At 38.4% G+C, this 22,451-nt stretch overlaps 1 protein-coding gene and 1 pseudogene across 1 annotated transcript in view; both read left to right on the forward strand.

The window, feature by feature from the left end:
• Positions 1 to 22,451, forward strand: part of OLA1 (Obg like ATPase 1) — a 156,737-nt gene that overhangs the window by 20,181 nt on the left and 114,105 nt on the right. The window lies entirely within an intron of this gene.
• LOC123810615 lies at positions 4,927 to 13,988 on the forward strand (annotated as a pseudogene).

Raw genomic sequence — 22,451 nt, forward strand, 5'->3', positions numbered from 1 at the left:
TTCTGGATTGCATTGATTAAGAAGTTTCTATGTGGAAGTAATTTTGTTAATTCTGTAGAAATTTTGAAATTTTCGTAACTTGTAGAACTCTTCTGCATTCTTATTTTTCCATGTGTTGAGAAAGCAGAATTGATAGAGGATGGGATTCCATTATTTCAGAGGAGTGGAGGGTGTCCAGGTGATTTATTGGATATGAAAAGATTAAAGAGAAACCATAATTCAGGTAATCTTTAATGGAGAGAGGGATATAAAGCAAAGAGAGCCCTGGCCAGTATGACTCAGTTGGTTGCAGTGTTGTTCTATACACCAAAAGGCTAGGGGTTTGATTCCCAGTCAGGGCTGAAGCCTAGGTTACAGGTTTCATCCCTGGTTGGGGCACGTATGGGAGGCAACCAATCGATGTTTCTCTCTCGCATTGATGATTCTCTCTCTCTCCTTTCCTCTCTGAAATCAATAAACATATTAAAAAAAAATAAAAAATGAGCTTCACTAACTTATTTTTTAAAAAAGCAAAGAGAGAAAACAAGTAGAACTATATGTTGGTTTGTGTCCTGTTAACTGCAAAAGTGAACTAAAAGCATAGTAATTTTGTGAAAGACTAGAAAGGTTAAGGTGAAGGCTCAGGTTAAGACTGCACTTTATGGCAAAATTATGAGAAAATTAATGCAATCAAATTAAACAAATTAGAGGTAGGTGCCAGCTATGATCTGGTTTAGTGTTTTTGTTTGTTACTGGTCCTCAACCACATACCCATAGCAATTAAAGATGAGCATCTAGAAAATTTTATGTCAGGTTGACTAATTTTTTTTGTCATTTGAATTTAATAAAATTGTACAAGTTTTTGGTATGTCTTTTAAAAATTCATTTGCCTAGTAATTCATTTTTATTTTATTTTACAAAAAAGCCTGCCACAGGCAGTTTGAGAAGCACTGATCTAGGTAACTTCACTTTGGGTAAAGGAATGGAAACGTCTTCTGAAAGGGTTTGTGGTGTAGGTGAAGAATAAGGTTATGGGTAGGGGTGGAGGTAGTGGAAATTCAGTTGTGTGGAGTAGCATTACCTAAAGCCTGTACATTGGCGAGAGCCTTTTATTTCTTGACAGTTTGGTTTTTTTAATTGGTTCTGGTTCTGAGAGCTGCAAAACAAGGGTGGAATTAAGTGTGACACCTGGGTTTCTCTGCTGGGTAGTTGAATGAGTCTTCATGTCATTCACTGAGATGTTGAATATAGAAGGAGCTGCAAGTCTTGGGAGTGAGCTGATAAGTTCAGTTTGGGACAGTTTTTGAATTTGGATACCTAGGACATTCATATAGGAGATGTAGGTTTGATATATCCTATTGATATATGAGGAAGTAGGATTGAGAGGGCAGGTGAGACAGGGGTATGTAGGAAAGAAAACAGAAGGTTTGGGTGTGAGAGTGCTTAAACTAGTAGGTGGAATAGAGCTTAACATAGGGCTTGAAAATAGGAGAGGATGGAAAAATGGAAGGCTCATGTATCTGATCACCTGCTCAGGTTTAAGAAAGATGCTGGGTGTAAATGGCAGAGTGCAGTTAGAGAGGTACACACAACTTAAATATTTGGGAGCAGGAGAAGTTTAGGGTGATGGTAAGATCCTGATAATAGCCTGAAACCATTAATAAATGTAATAAATTCTTTGGTTTTATTGTCTTTTAATATTATCTTCATCTATGTTTTTTCTAAACCTTAGGGGAAAAAATGAATTTGGTTAGGATTATCCATACTTTATTATATTTCAGTCGGCCTAAAGGTATTGTTAGGAAAGGGAAAAAATCTAGTTAAAGTAGATACCACACTTTGTTATAGTGACTAATTTCAGAAGTATTAAACTGTGAAAATACAGGTTCTTGCAAAAGTAAGGCCTGCTTGGGTGTGGTTGGTAGGGTAATAATATGGGTGTTATAATTTATAGTGTTAATTTGAACATTTTACCTACATTGTCATATAGTGTGCTTCAATGTGATATTGTTATGTTACAGAGTTACATGTTTATGATTTTGTAATAAAAAAGGGGTGTTGTTTGTGTCAGACCCTGTATATAAGAATTCATGAAATAATGTATGTATTATTGTATAATGCAAAGAACACAGAATGATATGCTTGTAACTAGAATTTAAAATAAACTTATTGACTTAAAATCAGTAAAATAGAGTTGTAGGGCTCTGACCTGTGTCACTCAATTGGTTGGCAGCTGTCCCATGAAGTGAGATATCACTGGCTCGATTCTCTGTCAGCACACATATCTAGGTTGTAGTTCCATTCCCATTTGGGGCACGTCTGAGAGGCAACTGATTGATGTTTCTCTGTTACATCGTTGTTTCTCTCCCTCTCTCCTTCCCTTCCTCTCTCTCTAAAAATAAATAACTAAAATCTTTAAAAAAATAAAAAAGACTTGTAGAGATTAAAAAGATAAAGTGATTGCTATAAAGCTATGAAAGTGGAAAATTCTTCAATTTGAAATTATGATATATTTTCATCTTCAGCAATTAGTTTATTAAATATGAGGGTGAAATAAGATTTTTATCTTTTATATTCCTTTTTTTTAAAAAGGTTTTATTTATTTATTTTTAGAGAGGGGAAGGGAGGGAGAGAGAGAGGGAGGGAGAGAAACATCAGTGTGTGGTTGCCTCTCATGCACCCTCTACTGGGGACCTGGCCTGCAGCCCAGGCATGTGCCCCGACTGGGAATTGAACCAGCAACCCTTTGGTTCACAGGCTGGTGCTCAATCTACTGAGCCACACCAGCCAGGGATAACTGTCAGAGGTTTTGAGACTTCAGTTTCCCATGTTAGCACCTTGGGTTGTGAGGTCTGTCTCGCTCCCCAGTTGTTCCTCCCAGTTTATCTGCTGTTGAATGTGGGACTGCTCAGTGTACCAGTAGCCACCTTGCTGCATGTCCTCTGCTCCCCTACTGCCTGTTCCCACCCCTCCTATTAGTTTGGATGAATGTTTCTTTCACTCCTTGGTTGTTGGACTTCCATATAGTTCAACTTTCTGGCACTTCTGGTCATTTTTTGTTTTTAAATTGGTTGTTATCCTTCTTTTGGTTGTGTAAGGAGGCAAAGTGTATCTACCTACACCTCCGTCTTGGCTGGAAGCTCCTCTAGTCCCTGTACATGTAGTAATTTGTGATAACTGGTATGATTTTGGAAAATGATTAATTTTTTTCTCTAGTATTTAATAGACCAATGTGACTTCTTTTTACCAATTTTTAGAGGCATTATAACTTCCTGTTGTTAGACTTTTAAAGCTTTGAACATGACAGGGCTATTGATTTCACTGAATCTTTAGTTTTTGAAAGCTGTCTTTAGAAGTTTTGAAGTGGTTTTTCAACAAGAAGCTAAGGCATTTCTGTGTTATCCGAAGGACAACGCCTTGGCATTTTCATTGCAGGTACTGTCAGCCTGTTTATAGATAAAACTAGATAACGTTTTTCAGTAGGTACTTAGAGATATGACCTGGTAAGAATTCTGCTTTCTGAGCTATGGGTCAATTTTATTAGCGATTTAGAAACCTAAGAGGTTAAGATTTACAAAACTGTTCATTATCAAGTATATAATCATATGAAGTTGTAGTAAACAATATTTCACATACAATTTGATTATTTTCAGCTATGTGTGTGCATGCACATGTGTGTTTATGTGTGAGGGGTGTTGGTGGTTATGGTGGGATGTGGGATGTACTGCCCTGTTCTTCCTGAATTCTGTTCTCTAGTTGGCTTTTTAAAGTTAAATTTTCTGCCTGTGGATTTATTTTGAACTTTTTGTGTGAACTTAAGTTGTGTTTATTATTTTGCTGTGCTGACTTCAAAAAGGAGCTTTAATTGTCTTACAATAAAAAAAGACAAAATAACAGCAAAATGACAAAGGCAAATTAATGAAGAGTAAGAATTAAAGGGAGTGGGGTGGATGGATGGTCAGGAACCTGAGTGCATGGTAAGACATAACTCATATCAAATAAAATATTAAAATTGAGAATAAATCTCACTACTAGCATCATGGCAGCCAAGGCAAAGAGAAAAAATTATGGGTTATCTGATTTCACATATATTCAATATACATGTATATCAGAGGATATAGCCCTTCCTAGCTCTGAATTGAAACCTGCATTTTTGTAGGAGAGACCTGAGGCATATCTCAGTGTGTAGTGTTTTCTGTTAGTCTGCATAAAATGCAGTAATTTGGAAGCAATCTTTTACCTCTCTTATAACACTTAATAAAAACAGAGAGTATAGAGTTAGATTATTTTTTATCCTGAAATATTTATCTTTTCTCAAGTATTTACCTATATGGTTTTACAGTAGTATAGATTTGAGCTCCAATTTCTACAAGGGATAAAATGTAGGGAATCTAGATGACTAGAGACTTAGCAGTTTTTTAATTGTTTGTTTGTTTTTTTTTGAGAGAGAGAGAGAGAGAGAAAGAGAGACAGAGACATTGTTGTTCCACTTATTTGTGCATTGATTGATTGATTCTTGTATGTGCCCTGACTGGTGATTGAATGCACAACCTTGGTGTATCAGGACACTGCTTTAACCAGCCAACTCCCCAACTAGGTTTTAAAGCTACTTTTTCTAGGTATGAACAGGTTTTGGAAGTTGTGGTGTTACCAAACCAAAGTTGGGGTTCAGTTGCCAGCTGTTACCGGATAGGCAAATTCTGGAAGCAGATGTTGGTGAGAAACGACAGAGGTTTTATTCAAATGCTGCATAATCTCAGAGAATGGCAGGTTTTTATCTCAAAGCCCATCTCCTACTGGAAACCCAGAAGAAAACCCAGCTGCCCTTAGTCAGACCATTTAAAGTCCCATCCCTTGGGAACCACAGCTGGCCACTGGGTGGTCATCCAGTCAGCTCAGTTTTTCTCCTGGCCACTCTTAGGCCTCAGACCCTGTGTGGGGCCAACGATGCCATTGCCCATGGAGTTTCTAGGGCCAGGAGGTCCCCAAAACACACTGGCCAGTGTTTATGAGGTAGGTAAAAGGACATCCCTTCCTTCTTGGGGATTAGTTTTGGGTGTGGGAGGGGCCCAGGAGCCAGGTGCTTCCTCAAAATGTCCAAATTACTTCACAAACTTACATGCACTCTAAGAGGGTCCATCCCCCAGCTAATCCCTTCTTTTCCCTAGGCTAGATTGACCAGTTTCTCCATCCTCACACCTCCCCCTGTGGCAGTTCTGACCTCCAGGGCAATGTGCCTGACTTCACCTGATCCCACCCCCAGTCAGGTACATGAAGCAGGTATGAGGGCTTTTGCCCCATCCATTAGTTTGCTAGTCCTGCTCTGTCACCAGGAATAGGATGCTTTCCATGGGGTTGGGGTGCATGCAGAGCATTGGCAAGGCCCAGCTTGGTTACCTGGACACCGTAGTCTTGTCTGCTGCCTCTGGCAGTTAGTGATCTCCTCTGGTAGCCTCTCCTGTTCCCTGAGGTTTGGCCAGGCTACGGGTATCAGTGGCACAGCAATAATGTTAGCATGCATCTGAATTGTTAGCATTTTATTTTGCTTTCTAGAAGAAGAGGAATGATTATTAAACAACTGGTAAATGTTAGGTGCTATAGTAGGACCTTTCAAATATATCATTCTATTTAATCTTAACAATCTGCAGGATTGGTGTTATCCCAGTTGTACAGATGAAGATGTTGAGAGAGAAAGGTTAAGCAGTTTTCCTAGGGTATAGCTAGTAAATTGGTTGTAGAGCCTATTTTTCTTCTCTGAAGTTCTTTGTCATTCCAGTCTTTCCACCACACTGCTTTTGTACATTTTTAGATCTGAATGTTTAGCATGTTTAAGATTCATGTGTGTGTATGCATGAGTGTGTGTGTGTGAGAGAGAGAGAGAGAATTAAAATGCTTGGTGTGCATTGTTTTTCAGAGAATACCTGCTCTGCCCAATAGTGACCTATAGGCATATCAGGAGATGTTTCTGAAGAAATAGGTGCTATATAATGATTGTAAAAGAATTAGGATATAGTTTTTGTTCTTTTGTTGCCATCAACTATTTATTGAGGGCTTACTAAGTTCCAGGCTGTGTGCTAAGTGCTTTATGTGAGGAATTTTATTTAATTTTCAGAACAAGCCAGAAGTGGGTAGAGAGAGGTTAGGAAACTTGCCCAAGGTTACATGGCTGGTAGATGGTATAGTCAGCAATAGTACTCCTTACGACAAACCTGACTTCAAAACCTGTGTGGTCAGCCTTTGTGCCAGTGATGACCAACAAAAATTTAATGTGAGCCATAAATGTGAGCTGAGTATGTAACTCAAATGTTTCTGATAGCCACATTAAAAACAAAAGTAAAAAGAAGAGGTGGAATGAATTTTAGTAACATTTAATCTAACAAATACTATGGCAACATTTAGTCAATATGAAAAATTATTGATATATTTTTACTAACAACTCTTTGAAATATGATGTGTAATTTATGCTTAGAGTAGATCTCCATTAGGACTAGCTACCTTTCAAGTACTCTCAACCACATGTGGCTAAGTGGCTACAGTATTGGACGACTCAGCTCTACATTATACTCATAGGAAGAAATTTGAAGAAGATATATCAAATTGTTGAAGGATTTTTTTAATGGAATTGGGGTGGAAGAAGAGACAGGTGACTTTTCTTTTTACATTAGGCTGTTGGCTTTTTTTAAATGAATATGTAGTCTGATTTTTAAAACATGAGAAAATATCTAATTAAGGTATGTAAATGATTCAAATAAAATTCTCAAGAGTTCTATATTGAAACAATGGGGAGATGGCCTCGGCTTAGAATCTTGTGAATCAGCTGCCATCAGTGTCTATTTCTATCTCTGTAAAGTGTTTGATTTTTTAAGCTGTGATAATCAGGATGGTTCTGCCAGGATGACTTTGTGAAAGAGTTTATTCTCACATACAAGGGGGAACACAAAATAACCTGGAATTGTCTTCTGGAGGGCAGGTCCCTTGGCTTCCCCTGCTAGGTGAGTGTTCTAGGAACCCATTTGTATCAGTGTACCATAGAGACTGCTTAGACTTCAGTGAAACTTTTTAAAATTTTTATGAGTTTATTTTTTAAGTTATATTTTATGATTATGCTATTATAGTTGTCTCAGTTTTTCCCCTTTTGGCCCCTCCACCGAGCACAGCCTTATCACCCAGCACGGCCCCTCAGGGAATCCACACACCGTTGTTCATGTCTGTGGATCATGTGTGGAAGTTCTTTGGCTCCTCCATTTCCTGTACTGTACTTCACATCCCCATGGCTATTCTGTAACTACCTACTTGAACTTCTTAATCCTCTCACCTCTTCACTCATTACCCCATGCCCAACTCCCATCTGGCAACCATCAAAGTGTTCTCTGTATCTATGATTCTGTCTCTGTTCTTGTTTGCTTTGTTTGTTTGTTTGTTTTATATACAATTATTGACAGATATGTATTGCAGTTTTATTGTTCATAGCTTTGATCTTATTTTTCTTAAGTCCCTTTAACATTCATAGAATAATGGTTTGGTGATGATGAGCTCCTTTTGTTTTTTCTTGTCTGGGAAGTTTTTTGTCTTCCCTTTGATTCTAAATGATAGGTTTTCTGGGTAGAGCAGTCTTAGCTGTAGGTCCCTGCTTTTCATGACTTTGAATATTTCTTGCCAATCCCTTCTAGACTGCAAAGTTTGTGTTTTTTTTTTTTTTGAGAAATCAGCTGACAGTCTTGTGGGAACTCCCCTGTAGGTAACTAACTGCTTTTCTCTTACTGCTTTTAAGAGTCTCTCTTTATCTTTAACCTTTGGCATTTTAATTATGATGTGTTTTAGAGTGGGGCTATTTGCAGCCATCTTATTTGGGACTCTGTGCTTCCTGGACCTGCATGTCTAGTTCCTTCACCAAATTAGGGAAGTGCTCTTTTATTATTTTTTTCAAACAGATTTCCAGTTTCTTGCTCTTTCCTTTCTCCTTCCTGCACACCGATGATGAGAATGTTGGAAAGCTTGAGTTTGTCTGAGAGGCTCCTTCCACTATCCTTTTTTTTTTTTTTTTAATTTTTTTTCTTGTTGTTCTGATTGGTTGTTTTTTCTTCCTTATGTTCCAAATTATTGATTTGATTCTCACCTTCATCCACACTACTGTGGTTTCCCTGTAAATTGTTCTTTATTTCAGCGAGTGTATACTTCATTTCTGTCTGGATTTGTTTTATGCTGTTGAGGTCCTCAATTATTTCCCCAAGCATCCTTATAACCACAGTTTTGAACTCTGCATCTGATAGTTTGTTTATCTTCCTTTTGTTTAGTTCTTTTTTTTGAGTTTTGATCTGTTCTCTCATTTGGGCCATGTTTTTTTGTTTCTTCATTCTGTCAGCCTCCCTGTGTTTGTTCTGTGTATTAAGTAGAGCTGCAATGACTCCCTGTCTTGGTAGCGTGGCCTAATGTAGGAGGTGTCTGTAGGGTCCTGTGGCACAGCATACCCTGTCACTCAAGCTGTGTACTTGATGTGCATCCTTCCTGTGGGCTGTGTAAACCCTCCTCTTGTAATTAAGTTTTGATTGCTGTTGGCAGGTCAATGGGAGGGATTTACACAGGCCTGCTAGCTGCAAGGACTGGCTGTGACCACTGACCACCAACCTCATCCCTCTGTGGGGGATCAGCTGTGTGAAGGGAAGGGTGGTAGTGTTCTGATGTGGTCCATAGCTGTTCACTGGCAGTGCAGGCTCTAGGATTTCCCAAGTGGTACAGGCCAAGTCAGCCCTTACCTGTGTTTTGCCTGGGGCCACCCTTCCTGAGCTATAAAGCAATCTGAGATGGCTGCTACTTGTGCTGGGCTTAGATATTCTCAGGAGAAGCAGGCTGTGAATCTAGGCTGGCTGCTGCTAGTTCTGGGCCTTGAGTCTCCTAGCATGAGATATAGGCATTGGGGGCTCACTGAGGTACTGGCTGGCTATTACTTGTCTGATAGGATTTTGGAAGTTGTGAAGCATGTACTAAGACCAGCCATTCAGATGGAAAAGCTGCTGTTAAAAGTCAGCTGTTGCTTGGGTGGGCTGGAAAGTTGTTTGGGATAAGAGCCCCAGGGGATGTCCAGGGCAGGGCAAACAGTGTTAGCCATGTAGATGGGGTCTCAGCCATGGCTTCTGCCTGCTGGCTCTGTGGCTCTGTGGCGTGAGGGTTCAGAAAAGGGCAATGGCCTCTGCCTACCTTTCTGTCTGGAAGAAAGCTGTCCCCCACCTCCTGCCTTGATGCCAGACACTTCAGTGTCTCTCTATATGTCACTGGTGCCTTTGAAGGTACTACCTTGGTGCTGGAGCTCAGAGGGAGTGAATCTTAGTAAGTTTGTGTGTGGTTTCTTAAAGGAGAACTGCTTGGAACTCCTGAAGTTTCTTCTACCAACTTAATCTCCACTGGTTTGTGCAGCCAGAAATTATGGCAACTTAGCTTCTTGGCACTGGAACCCTGGGTTGAGGGGTATGGTGTGGGTCTGGGACTCCTCACTCCTGAGGTATCTGTTCTGAATTTTTATCCACCACAGGTAGATGTGGAGTCAGCATGTTTCGTGTCTCTGCCCATTTACCAGTCTGGATGGAATTGGTTTTTGTAATTAATGGAAGTTGTTAGACTTCCATTTAACTAGATTTCTAACAGTTCTGAGTGATGATTGTTCTATGTATTGTAATTTCGATATTGTGCAAGAAGGCAAGCTATATTTACCTATGCTGCCATCTTGACCGGAATTGTCAGAAGTCTTTTTTATAATAATTTATTTGAGCCAATCTGAGAGCGAATTTTTTTAAAAAACTCTTTCAGTACGTTTGCCCATTTTGTGATGGATGGTTTATGAGCACAACAGCCCACACTGTGCTGAGTGTTCAGCAGTTTTTGACCAAAAAAATGGCATGAGCCCCACCTCATGCCCAACTTACTCTATTCACCCGATATTACCCCGAGCTACTTTGTTTTGTTTCCCTCGATGAAGAGTTCTCAACGGGAAACGTTTTGCTGAAGTGGAAGAAGTGAAACAAAAAAACAGCAGAAGCACTAAAAGGCAACAAAATGAGTTCAAAAACTGTTTTGAGCTGTGGAAAAAAGGTCTCGATAGGTGTATGGCATCAAATGGAGAGAACTTTGAAGGTGATTGAAGTCCAAACATGTAAGAATAAATACACAATTTTTTATAAATAAATTTATAAATTTATAAATTTATGGGGTTTCTTTTGGGTCCCCACTTGTACATAGTGGGTTCTGTTGTTAAGGAAGTTCTAGCCCCTGGCTGGTGTGGCTCAGTGGATTGAGTGCTGGCCTGTGAACCAAACGGTCGCTGGTTTGATTCCCAGTCAGGGTATATGCCTGGGTTGCAGGCCAGGTCCCCAGTAAGGGGTGTAGAAGAGGCAAACACACACACTGATGTTTCTCTTCCTCTCTTTCCTCTTTCCTTCCCTGAAAACATTTCATGTTTTCAGACTGGGAACCCTTGCTCCCAGTTTCTAGAAGTAATGGTTTCTCTTCTTCCCCTTCCCTTTCCCCTTTCCCTTCCTTTCCCTTCTTTTTAAATTAGAAAGAATATATGCTTTTTTTTTTTTCTCCTGATTACATGGACAAGTTTAGTTGCTATTTGAATTTGCTTTTCAATCTTTATTTTCCTCCAAAAAAAAGTCTCCTTCAGTAAGCACAGTATTTCAGTTTTTGGAATAACTATTAATAGTACTGTTTGATTTTGATGTCATTTCTTTTTATTTTGAAAGATCTGTCCAGTTTTATAATTCTTAAAAATACTTCTCTCTCTCCTGGAACTCCCCAATATGATTTTAAGCTGTTCACTGATTTTGCTTATATCTTGGCCTTCACCCTTCTTAATTAAACTGGGCAGACAAGTTCTTACCAAGATATAACTAAGACAATCTACATAGAGAAGATGATTTGTGTGCAGATGGTTAGAATTTTTGGCCAGGACAATAAAAGACCTCATTCCTTCTCCTTTGTTATTAATGACAGATGTGTCTTCATTCTGTTTTATATTACTGTCTCCCTGTATCTGTTTGAGTTTATGTATAAATTGTGTAGAGCTTTAACAGTAAGATTCCAGAGAGCTTCTTTAGTTGGTTGCCGTGTTTGCTAAAAAGAAATGAAGGTAGCACTGGTGGAAGAAATAGGTTTTAAGTTGCCTTTCTAGTTTATATGGAATTGTAGCCCTCAAGGCTCTACAACTTTATTGAAGTGCTAAATGAGAAGGTAAAAATACCTTCATTTAATTGCCACCCCCCTTAGGTTAAGTTGGGTGTTTATATGTTTTGTAAATCACCTTTAATTACCACAAACATAAATTACTATTTTCCAGAGCCCACCTCCCCCTCTCATAAGCCAGTCCTTTAAAAGTTTAAAATGAGTCACACATTTTTGCATAGACACAAATTGCCAATATAAAGCAGTCTTTGATTGTACCCTAAAATAACGGAGTTTTTTTCTTTGGGTCCTGTAATTTTCTTTTTCAGCAGTATTTATTAAATTAATCTAGTATTGGATTGCAGTAAACAATCAGACCAAAAAACATATGTTTTCTTTGTTTCTTCGATACAAATTCAATGGGTTAAGTAATTATGCAGTGGTTCTCATCTACATATACAATGCATTCTATTAACCAGCTCTGTTTACTGTGGAAAATGTTGCAGCAGTAGGAGACAGTTCCTTCTCTACTTTGCATTGTAATATTGTATGAACCTATTTAATCTACTAGCCATTTACAACTTAGTTGCTTGAACATATTCTCATATTCATAGTGGTCTTATATGTACTTTAGGTACATGAAGATTTCTCATTTTTTTCTTGAATGTCTTTTCTGACATGTTTTAGAAGTCTCATTTCCCGTCTTTGCTCGAAATAGCAACTATATGGATTCTTTTTAAAACTCCTCTCACTAATGAGTTGAAATTACTCAGGGATGTTAGGCCAACTTCTAAGGTCCTGGAGAATCTCTTGATCTTCAGGCATCACAGTTTTAAACTGTATTCTTCTTAGTTGTCAAAACACTGTCATTATGTTAAGCTAAAAATGTAAGTATTGAGACTCATTTGGTTTTGAAAACCAGTGCATTCATTGTTATACTCAACTTGAATGAAATCAGATGAGCACTTGTGTTTTATTACAATTAGCCTTCAATTTCTTTGTAACTTGTCCTTTTGCAAATTCTACACTTACACCCTTAAACCACCCATTGTATCCCAGATACAGTTTTCATACATCATTGACTTGTAATTTTGAGCTTATGGATTGGTAGTATCACCTGCCAGCCCAGGCATTTGAAGGAAAGGCAGGGAGGGCTTCATCTAAGGGCTACAAGGTGTGTAGCAGCACTGGTCCTTTAGAACCGTAAGTTTCCTCTTCTTTGCATTGGTGAAGTCCTGGTATCCCCTCAGAAATCCTGAACTGGCCCTCAGCCTTGAGTTTGCTCGTCCAGATCTGTGATGTCCTCTTCCTGGTCCATCTTGTCCACTCCAAGTCTGCCTTTGCTGTCCTTGCTCCATCTGTGGGCTGGAAGGAGCGCTGCCTGGCTGGCCTGGACTTGGGTGACTCAGCTCTTGCCATAGGACTTAAACCCGTTGTGCCACCAGACCTTTAGGTATTTTGCACTTCACATAGGTAAGGAGTTGGCTCAGGGGAAGGTGGTTTTGTTCGTCTTCCCTGGAACATGAGATGAAAGGGACAACAATTGTTATCCACCTTCTCTTCTGGCCAGTTGTGAAGGTTTTCTCTCTCCTGTCAGGTTGTCAGATGGATAGAACTGAAACTATGGATTATACATTAATTAAGTGTCTGTCTTGATGACATAACTGCTTGAGTTAAATCCAGCCAGTAATTTATAGCTTTCTGAGAATGGTGTTCTTAATCATCCCCCTGCAACTAAATTTATTGTTCAAAGTTTAATAAAACATTAGTGGGAAAATGCAGGGATTACACATATTCCACCCATTTTCCTAACTTGTTTTTTCTACCTTTGTATATACAGCTGAATTCTGATTTGTGTATTGTGGGTGACATGTTTGGAAAGAACTCTAATTAAAATAATTTTGAGGACCAGCACCAACATGAGGGGCCCAAAGTGCTGGATGTCAGGCCTGGGACGGCACCATGTGGCAGCCATGGGGTCTCCTTAGATCAGTCCCAGGCATCTATGCCTTGGGCCTAGAGCAGTTGGCCAGGGGAGGGAGGAAACCATCCTGCAAGTGTGAGCCAACCGGTAGACCTGCTGACATGCTGCGACTGGGAAAATGAAATGGACGAAGCAAGATGAAGGGCAGGTATGTCCCCTGTGCCACCAACGCCTGGCAGGACTGGAGCAGGAGATGAGTGGGCACGTGGAGCATTGCGTTTCTAAGAGGGAAGGCTCCTGCATGTCTGAGGATGATACTGTGGACATTGAGCATGAGCATAGCAACTACTCTGGGGAGTATGAGTGGGTGGGGCAGAAGCAGATCATGTGCAGTGCTAAAGAGAATCTGGACAGTGATGCTGACTTGGATGTGGATAGGGATGACACTTTGTATTATTGGGAGCCACAATACATGGAGGCTTACGTCATCCTCTCCTCAGGTGAGGAGTCTGGTGAAGCCAAGGAGAGAGAGAGGCATTTTGGAAGCAGTCCTAAATGGTGGCCCTCCCAGCGCACACATCACACACTGGCTCTAAACGGGCCAGTGATGAGATGCCATCTACCAGCAATGGGGAGAACAACAAGCAGGACACCATGCAAAAGACCTGCAAGACTAGTGACATTGAGAAAATAACCGAAGATTCACCTGTGACCACATTTAAGGCCCTGAAGGCTCAGGTCAGGGAACTTGAACAGCAGCCATCTGGTGGGAACTGTTACAAATGTGCATGGACTCATACTCATGACCCTAATGTCCATCCATTGTTGGCATGTGCACTGTGAGGAGTGCTGGCTGCGGAACCTGGGTCCGCAGCTCTGCCCTCAGTTCAACAGTATCACAGTGCTCGGAGACCTGCAGAGAAACTTGTGAGCTAGCCACCCCAGGCAGGCCTTGTCTCAGGCAGTCCTGCCTGCCTGTCTCTGTGATGTGACCCTATCCCTTGTACATACTTGCACATAGTTTCCCATGTACATACATGCGGGAGTACATGCGCATGCACACTTTTAAACTGTGGAGCCAGAGCCCTGCTTGCTGGCTCCTACCAAAATTGGGGACCATACCTATTCCAGGTTCAATTCCCAAGGTGGGACAGGTAGGTGTAGTAGGTGAGGTGGGTAGCAGGACAAGGCCCCTGAGATCCTGCCCCCAGACCAACTGACAGACAGTCAGACATGCAGAAACCATACTGAAGCACATGTAATATAGGCCATGTATTTCTACAGTGTTGTGTATATAAATGGGATAACTCCTCACCCTCACCCCACCCCTCCCCTTTGGTTGTATGATTCTCTTCTTTTTTAAAGAATATCTGGAAACAGTGCCTCCTTTAAGGCTGGCTTGGGGCTTGGCCCATCCACCTCTTGGGGTGCCTGCCTCTCTCTCCCCCATGGTGTCCTTTCCCTCTCCCATGTGTTCAGTGTTCAGTGGCGTATACTGTATTTCTTCTCCCAGACATGGGGCATATGCCCCAAGGGACATGATCCTGTCTTTAGGCTTAGCTCCTAGGGCTCTTCATAAGGATTTGGGGAGGGGGGAAGCACAGAAATGGGAACTGAGCTGCAGCAGGGGTTCAGGTTGGAGTTGGATGAGGGTGTTCCTGGCTGCCCAGCCTTCTGCTAAGAACCATTCCTGGGATTAGAGCTGCTGTTCCCAGGGAAGAGGGTTGTCTCTCTTCCCCTTCTCTGTGCCCCATGGTATGATGCTGTGTCTGTATATTGGATACAAAGGTACTTCTCCTTTTGTAAACTACATTTGACATGGATTAAACCAATATAAACAAAAAATAATAATTTTAAGTATGATTTTTAAAAACAATTGTAAGTGTTGTATTAGGGGTTAAAATCTGACCAAGGTTTAGTGTTTTACTTAAAGGACTGAGGAAGGCCCTGGCTGGGTGGCTCAGTTGGTGCATCATCTGCTATACCAAAAGGTGGTGGGTTAGATCCTGGGTTGGGCCACCTATGGTATGGGAGGCAACTGATCACAAGGCAACCAAACAGGGTTGGTCAATCGATCAACCAATGTTTCTGTTTCACATTGATGTTTCTTTTTTTTAATATATAATTGTTGTTGAGATGTTTTGTCTCTTTATTTTAGTTTTTTTAAAAGATTTTATTTATTTACTTTTAGACAGAGGAGAAAGGAGTGAGAAAGAGAGGGAAAGAAACATCAATGTGAGAGAGAAACATTGATCAGTTACCTCTAGTCTGGGGACCAAACCACAGCACAGGTGTGTGCCCTGACCAGGTATCAAAGCGGAGATATTGTGTTTTGCGAGATAATGCCTAACTCACTAAGCTACGCTGGTCAGGGCTTCCTCTCCCTGTCTCCCCCTCTACCCCTTCCTTCTCTCCTGGTCTTCCTCTCCCTCCCTCCTTCTTTTTTCCTCCCTCCCTCTCTCCCTGTCTCCCCGCTCTCTATCTCTTACTCACCAATAACCTTTGCTGAACTAGTGATACTATCTATTGACAGTTGGTAAAAGGAACTGTTCTGCCCAACATTTTCCTACCTTGTTTTCTTTCCCTTTACATGAAATCCATAATAATAAGTACTATTACCAGAAGCATTATTTCTTGAGGATTAATCTATTACAGGCAGTATACTAAAGAATTTGTTACCTCATTTAATCCTTCACAAGATTTACATGAAGTTTGTACTACTATTCTTGTTTTTCATACTACAGAAACAATCAGAGAGGTTAAGTGTCTCACTCAAGTTAGTAAATGGCAGAACTGGGAGTTGAATCTGGGCTCTGATCTAAAGCCCTTCCTTCAAGACCATTATCTGATATGTTGTGTGCATTTTTAGTTACTTGATTAGAACATTCATGTCCTATATTTTAAGACTTTGGTCACCTTTACCTTAGAACCTAGTTACTTCAAGAAAATCTTCATATTCTTTGAACCTAAAGTACTCATGGTAATTACTTTGATATGCACTAGCATTTGTAGGGGTATAGTTCAGAGGGGAAGAGAGATCACATTTAGAGAAGTGATTTTGTTTGGTTGTTAAAAGTAGGTGTTTTGTGTAGGCCTCTTTGAAAGCAACTTATGTATGGTAAGGAAAATACAGCTTATGTTAGAAAGTGGATGCTTACTGTTAAATTAGCATCAGTATGTCAGTTTTTTTAATCTAGAATTTAAAAAATTGAATTTACAGAGTACAGAAACTTATTTTTACCAAATGAACATTAACATTGAAATACTTTGGTGACTTAGGCTTCTTCCTTTCTCTTGGTTATGTGGATTGGATAAAAAAAATGGGATTATATTGATATTTTCTTAGGATAAAGTGGGCACAATGAATTGATTCATTAGTATCCTTCAAAAGTAAATAGTGATACTTTTTGATCAATACTAAATCATAGGCTTAAGTACTTTTTATGTTTCAGTTCATCGCAGTTATCATCCTTACTGATGTTCAGGTTGTTCTATTTTTGGCTGAGGGAGACTCTTTGAGTTGGTTCCTGAACTCTTGATACTACTCTAGTGGTCTTGGAGAGCTTTTTGCTATCTGGTATGATGTGAAGGATGTTCCTTCCTGGCTTAGCTTTTCCATATCCTGCTGTAGATCTGGAGATAGCCAAACATACAAAGAGCTCTGGTACTTTTCTCTAATTGCTATAGTGTTTTTCACTCAACTGTCTTTATAGCCCTATACTGAAATTGTTTTTATAAAAAAGAATGCAACTTTTCAGTCACCCACCCCCATGTGGAGAGGTGGAAAAATATCTTCAAAGGAATTGGGATTAAGAACCTCTAAAACAGCAGTTCTCAAACTTTTTGGTCTCAACACTCTTTTATATTCTTAAAATTTTTAAGAGTTCCCCCAAACTTGTGTTTAAGTAGGTTAATATCAATCAATGTTTACCATATTAGAAATTAAAACTAAGATTATTAAAAATTATTTCTTAATGTATTTTAAAATAGCACTGCTAAACCTATTAAAAGTTAATATATATCTATTTAGAAAATAATTATACTTTCTAAAAGAAATATTTAATAAGAATTGTAGGATTGTTTTATATTTTACAAATCTCTTTAACAGCTGGCATAATAGAAGGTAGCTAGATTATCATATTTGTATTTAATATTTTGCAATATTTCATTTTGGTTGAGGTATATGAAGAAATCCTGGCTTCACACAGCAATGTGGTTCAAAAAAGGAAGAATATTTTAATAAACTTTCAATAATTGTGAATATTGTTTGATACTATATCAAAACTTGACAGATAGAAGCTTCTTAAATGTTAATGGAAGGTAGTATCTGCAACTTTAGCAATGGACCTTTTGAACTTTTACCTTAAAAATCTACTGGTCTGTTTTGTACTTTGAATGGCTCTTCCTACCCCTACATGTATTTAATCATTTGGAGAATACTGCTTCTCAGTGAGTGATGCAGATCTAAGTGTGTACACATTTCATTATGCAATATTCTAAAATCACATCTGTTAATAACAGCACAGCTCTTGTAAGGAAAATCTTTAAATATTGGGAGACACTCAAGCTCCTGCTGGCAGTTATGTTTTCAAAAATTAAAATTTTCAGTAAGCTTGAATTTTATCATTTACAATAACATGGCTGCCAGGTACCAAAGATTAAATAACTGTACTTTGAATGTTGGTCATCTTCAAGTAGAACTTGTGTTCCACAAAAAGAGTGACTAGTTCACCTTGCAATTCAAATGCTTTTTCTTAACAACCATTATATTTTGGTATGCAGCAGAAGTGTTTTATGTGTACTTCTGTCTCCTCACCCAGCACATAAAAAGATCTGTACCCTGAGGCTGAAATTTAATAAAATTAATAATTTTGGTGTCTCATTGAGGACATTGTTAAGTGCAACTTGATTGTTGTTTTGTGTGTGTGTGTATGTGTGTAGATGCAGTGATGGTTTGTGTAGTTTGTCATCACTATCTTGATCCATGCTAAGATCCTGACAGTTTTTCCCATTAATTGTGTACCATGACTGCAAATGTCAGCACAGTGAGAAAGGCAAATGACATCTAAGAATTGTTATGAAATAATGTTTTGACCTTACAGACCCACTAGCGGTTCCATACTTTTGAGAGCCACTGTTTCAAATTCTTAGAAAATGCTCACCAGTCTTTGTTCGTCTTTATGAATCTGCCTGCTTTCTCATTGTCTGTTAATACTGCCTGGATTTCCTTAGTTTCTAATATTCCAGGTAAATGAAAATAATTTATTATTTAACTTGACCATTTTTGTTTTATAAACATTGCATACAGAATTTCACTGCAAATGTGCAGAGCCCTCAGCTACAGTCATTTAGAAAGACTGAATAATACATACTGTATTTTTTGAGCATCTTGCTTACAAATGAATATTTGGCTAGAGTATGTAAATCAGTTGGATGTTACATACAGGGGTAGGCAAAAGTAGGTTTACAGTTCATATGGAAAATAATATAATAATTAATAAGTAATACAAGAATAAACTCTGTTTCACATGCAACTATAAGCCTACTCATGCCAACGTGTGTATACCTCAGAATTAAACCATTGTTATGTGAGTTTTAGAGGTAATTTAATATTTCACAGAGATAGTTCATTATTCCTTACATGTATTAATGTGATTGTAAGGGAAGCTGTAGAACACCTGCCTATTCATTTTTCCTCATTATTTCGTGGATTAAGTATATGCTTCTTCATCCCCAGTTGTTGCCCTTTGAACCAGAACAGTTAAAATCATTTTAGACAAATAAGGATTCTTTTTGTATAGGAATATTTAGTAGTTATTTATTCCCAATCAAAGTTTTTTTTTCCCCTGTGATTAGTTCATGGAGCGGGAGATAGGGTAGTGAGTGCCTGTGTCTAAATCTTTTGAAGTTTTATTTTATTCTGCATTATTCTTTTAAAAATAACATAAAAACAACATACATTCTAGTGCTTTATTAAAAGCTTAGATTGAGGTGGTGGTGGTAGTGGGAAGTGCCAGTCATTTCGGACACTGCCATCTGTTTCACCTATTTGCATCAAAGAGAAAGCACCTCTAATATAGCTAATAAGGCCTAAAGAACCTGGGTGTTTGTTTCTTTGTTTGCTTTTATGGGGAGATTTTCCCCACCAGCACTGAAACAGTACCCAGAAGTTAATTAATAAGGATATTTTTTAAATTTTGAAAGTATTTTAACCTAAATTATTAAACATGGAATATGCTGGTATTGATACATTGACATTATATTAGTACACTGTCTCTTATAAACATTTTTAGCCCAGTGTTAATCCTAGTTTTCTAGTACAGCTTCTTTTTTAATGTCAAGCATAGTATATTTCTCTGTACAAGGTCTGTTTTAGCTAGTTGAAGATCAAAGTAGATATTCTGACAAGATACTCTAAAATGTTGATTGTGAAAATTTTAAGAGCTTCTTTTTTTTTCAGTATTTTCTTTTGAAAACCACCTGTTGTCTTACGTGCATAGTATATACATTTGAACAAAGTGCTCATCAGTTGTCAGCCATCAGTGGCAGCATAGAAATTACTTGTGGTACTTGCTTTGCAAGAAGTTCTTTTGTATTTGTGACATCAGCTTTGTTTTATACAATTAAAGTATTACACGCTAGAATAATCTAAATTGCAACCACTAAATGGAGATGTAGTTCTTCTTGCCTTGAACTGAATTTGTTCACTGATTGTATGCAGCTATTGACTACTATTTAAATTGACAGTTTCATAAATTTTATTTTCATAGCAAATAAGGAGGTGGTTATATTATTAAAGGTTTTTCTCAATTTTAAAATTTCTCTTTAATAAATAATACATTAAGAGATAAAATATAGGAAACCCTCTATGTGTGGAAAATCCTTCAATTGTATGATTTGATTTTCAAATGAAGTTTAATGCTTCTAATATGATACATTCATGATAACTTTAATGGTATTGTTCTAATTTTTAAATTCGCAGTTAAAAGGCTTGCAGTCATTTTTATTCATTTTCTTGTGTTAAAATGAACAAAGTATAACTGATTAAGACTTAAGATTGATATTAGAATAAATATTTAGACTGTTAGATAACTTTTATGCTTATAGTAACATTAACTCTACATGGCAATGTGAATTCCTAAAGAACTTTATCAATGGATTCTAAGTAATCTGAATATTTTCCCTTCAGTATCTTGTTGAATAATCCTGGTTGTAATTTACTGAAATAAGTTAATAGCACCAATATATTAACATTATTTAAATTGACAAGTATTTTCTTCAGATAATTTTTTAGTGACTATATTTCAGAACTAATGGAATAAAATTACTCACTTAAAGCAAATTATCTTGTATTTTGTAAAAAGCTTTAGAAATGTCACTAATGGTACTTATTTTAATAATAAATAAAAAGTAAAGTATAGCATAAGTACATTTTCTAAGGTAGCCAGTGGTATATCTCTGCAATGGGCTTGCTATGCTTTGACAATTTTTGATATACACAAAATCTACATGAGTTCTGTGAGTTAAAAACAGAAAACTGACAAATAAGATTTTCTGTCCTTTCCAGAAACAATTGAATCTAAATGGGAACTTTGTATTTGTAGGAACAGAATTTGGAGGGGTTTTTTTTCTCACTACTGGTTGCTCTGATGTGAATGATATAAGATAGTGGACATTAGTATATAAATAAATGATTAGATGAGTCATAAGATGGAACATCTGCCTCAGAAAGCCTTTCAGACAGCATAAGCTATGCTGTTGAAATCTCTAATCAGTGCATCTGTCCCTGAGACTTTAGTTGGCACAAGGATAGTTTCCTATTTTGGATTAGTTACTATATGAAGACAGCATACTGAGAAAAACTTTTTTTCACACATGCAGCTAGAAGATTTGTACCTGTTGAAGGGTTTCTTAGGCTCCGCCGAGGAATAAATGCTAATCAGCCACAAAGTTAGGCAGTATAGAGCTTTATTGGAGTTTGCACCCAGACAAGGTTCCCCTGTCTGCAGGGTGGGGCCGGGGAAGTCGTGCAGAGCTGGGAACCTGGCTGGGTTTTATCTTGGTTGGCTCTCTTTGTAGGAGCTGGGGATTGGTCCCCTTTGAACAAAGCGGCAGTATATCATTGGTGGTTTTCCTCATGCCCTGGTTTGACGTCAGCCGTCTCTTCCGGGTTATAGTTCAGGCGCCATTTCGTCATACCCCACCCATCCTGACATCTGTGATATATGAATAGTTTTTTTTTTTTTTTTAGCAAAATAGTAATTAAGGGATAGCAATAAATGTATACACTTACTTTTGCATGTCTTAAAATGGTAATTTATGGTAGGATTTTACATTATGACTCATGGATGCTCAGCAGAGGAAATTTTCTTGCAAATACTGGTGTTACAACAGGAGAGACATCCAAATGGAACCTGAAGCACAGCACGATTCAGATAGGATATTTAGCTAAAACAGAAGCCTATATTTTGGGTCTTTTCTGAACTGGAGTATTCCTGTAGTTTTAAAATTCTAACCAGAGGCAGAGAAGGGCAAAGGAAGGAAGATGTATATGCATGTTTACCTGTTTGCACAAACTCCTATACAAAAGGACATTGTAGTATACCAGACGATGATAATGACATACAGAGATTTGTGGTACACATATGTGTATGTTATTATTTATAATCAGCAAGCCACAGAAGATAAATTCTTATGATCACATTTAATTCTTTCTAAAGGGTATTATCTAACATAGAAGAAGTCTTCCCCTCTTCCATAGAAAATTTATACTTAGCCAAAGAAACAATCTTTTTAATAAGAAAGAGTGTGATAGAGTGGGGGTTTGGATAAGAACTGAGCACATGTTAATTTACACATTGGGATTTTTGAATCTTGGAAATATAGAACAGTCATCAGGAAATATTTTTATTCCAAAAGAGGGTGGAAAAAACTATTCAGGTCTTTCAGTTTCTGCGCTGGGATGCAGAGTTGGAAGGAGTATCATTCCCACTCTTTTTTTATTTTTGTTTTTGTTTATTTTTTTATTTTAATTGTTGTTCAAGTACAGTTTTCTGCCTTTTATTCCCATCCCACTCTTACAATGAGAAAGAACCTAACTCCAAAATGTAAGGACAGGTGGTACCTACATGGAAAGAATAGGCACACTCACTCACTCACCTGAGGCAGACTTAGCTGGGCACCAGTAAAGAGTTCAGCTAGAACTGTGGACAAATTAGTAAAGGCCAGGTACAGGCTAGTAAGGACATGCAAAATCTATGAGGAAAATAGAAATTGGAGGACTCCCGAGCCCTCTTATATGTTCTTTTCCCATTCACCACATTGCATGGGGTAAGAACCCCAAGACATGGGAAATAGGGATGAGCCCTAAGAAATATCCAGCATGGCACACACC

Source organism: Phyllostomus hastatus, unplaced genomic scaffold (genome assembly GCF_019186645.2).
Source record: "Phyllostomus hastatus isolate PE091 unplaced genomic scaffold, TTU_PhHast_1.1 phas_contig_1, whole genome shotgun sequence".
NCBI classification, from domain to species: Eukaryota; Metazoa; Chordata; class Mammalia; order Chiroptera; family Phyllostomidae; genus Phyllostomus; species Phyllostomus hastatus.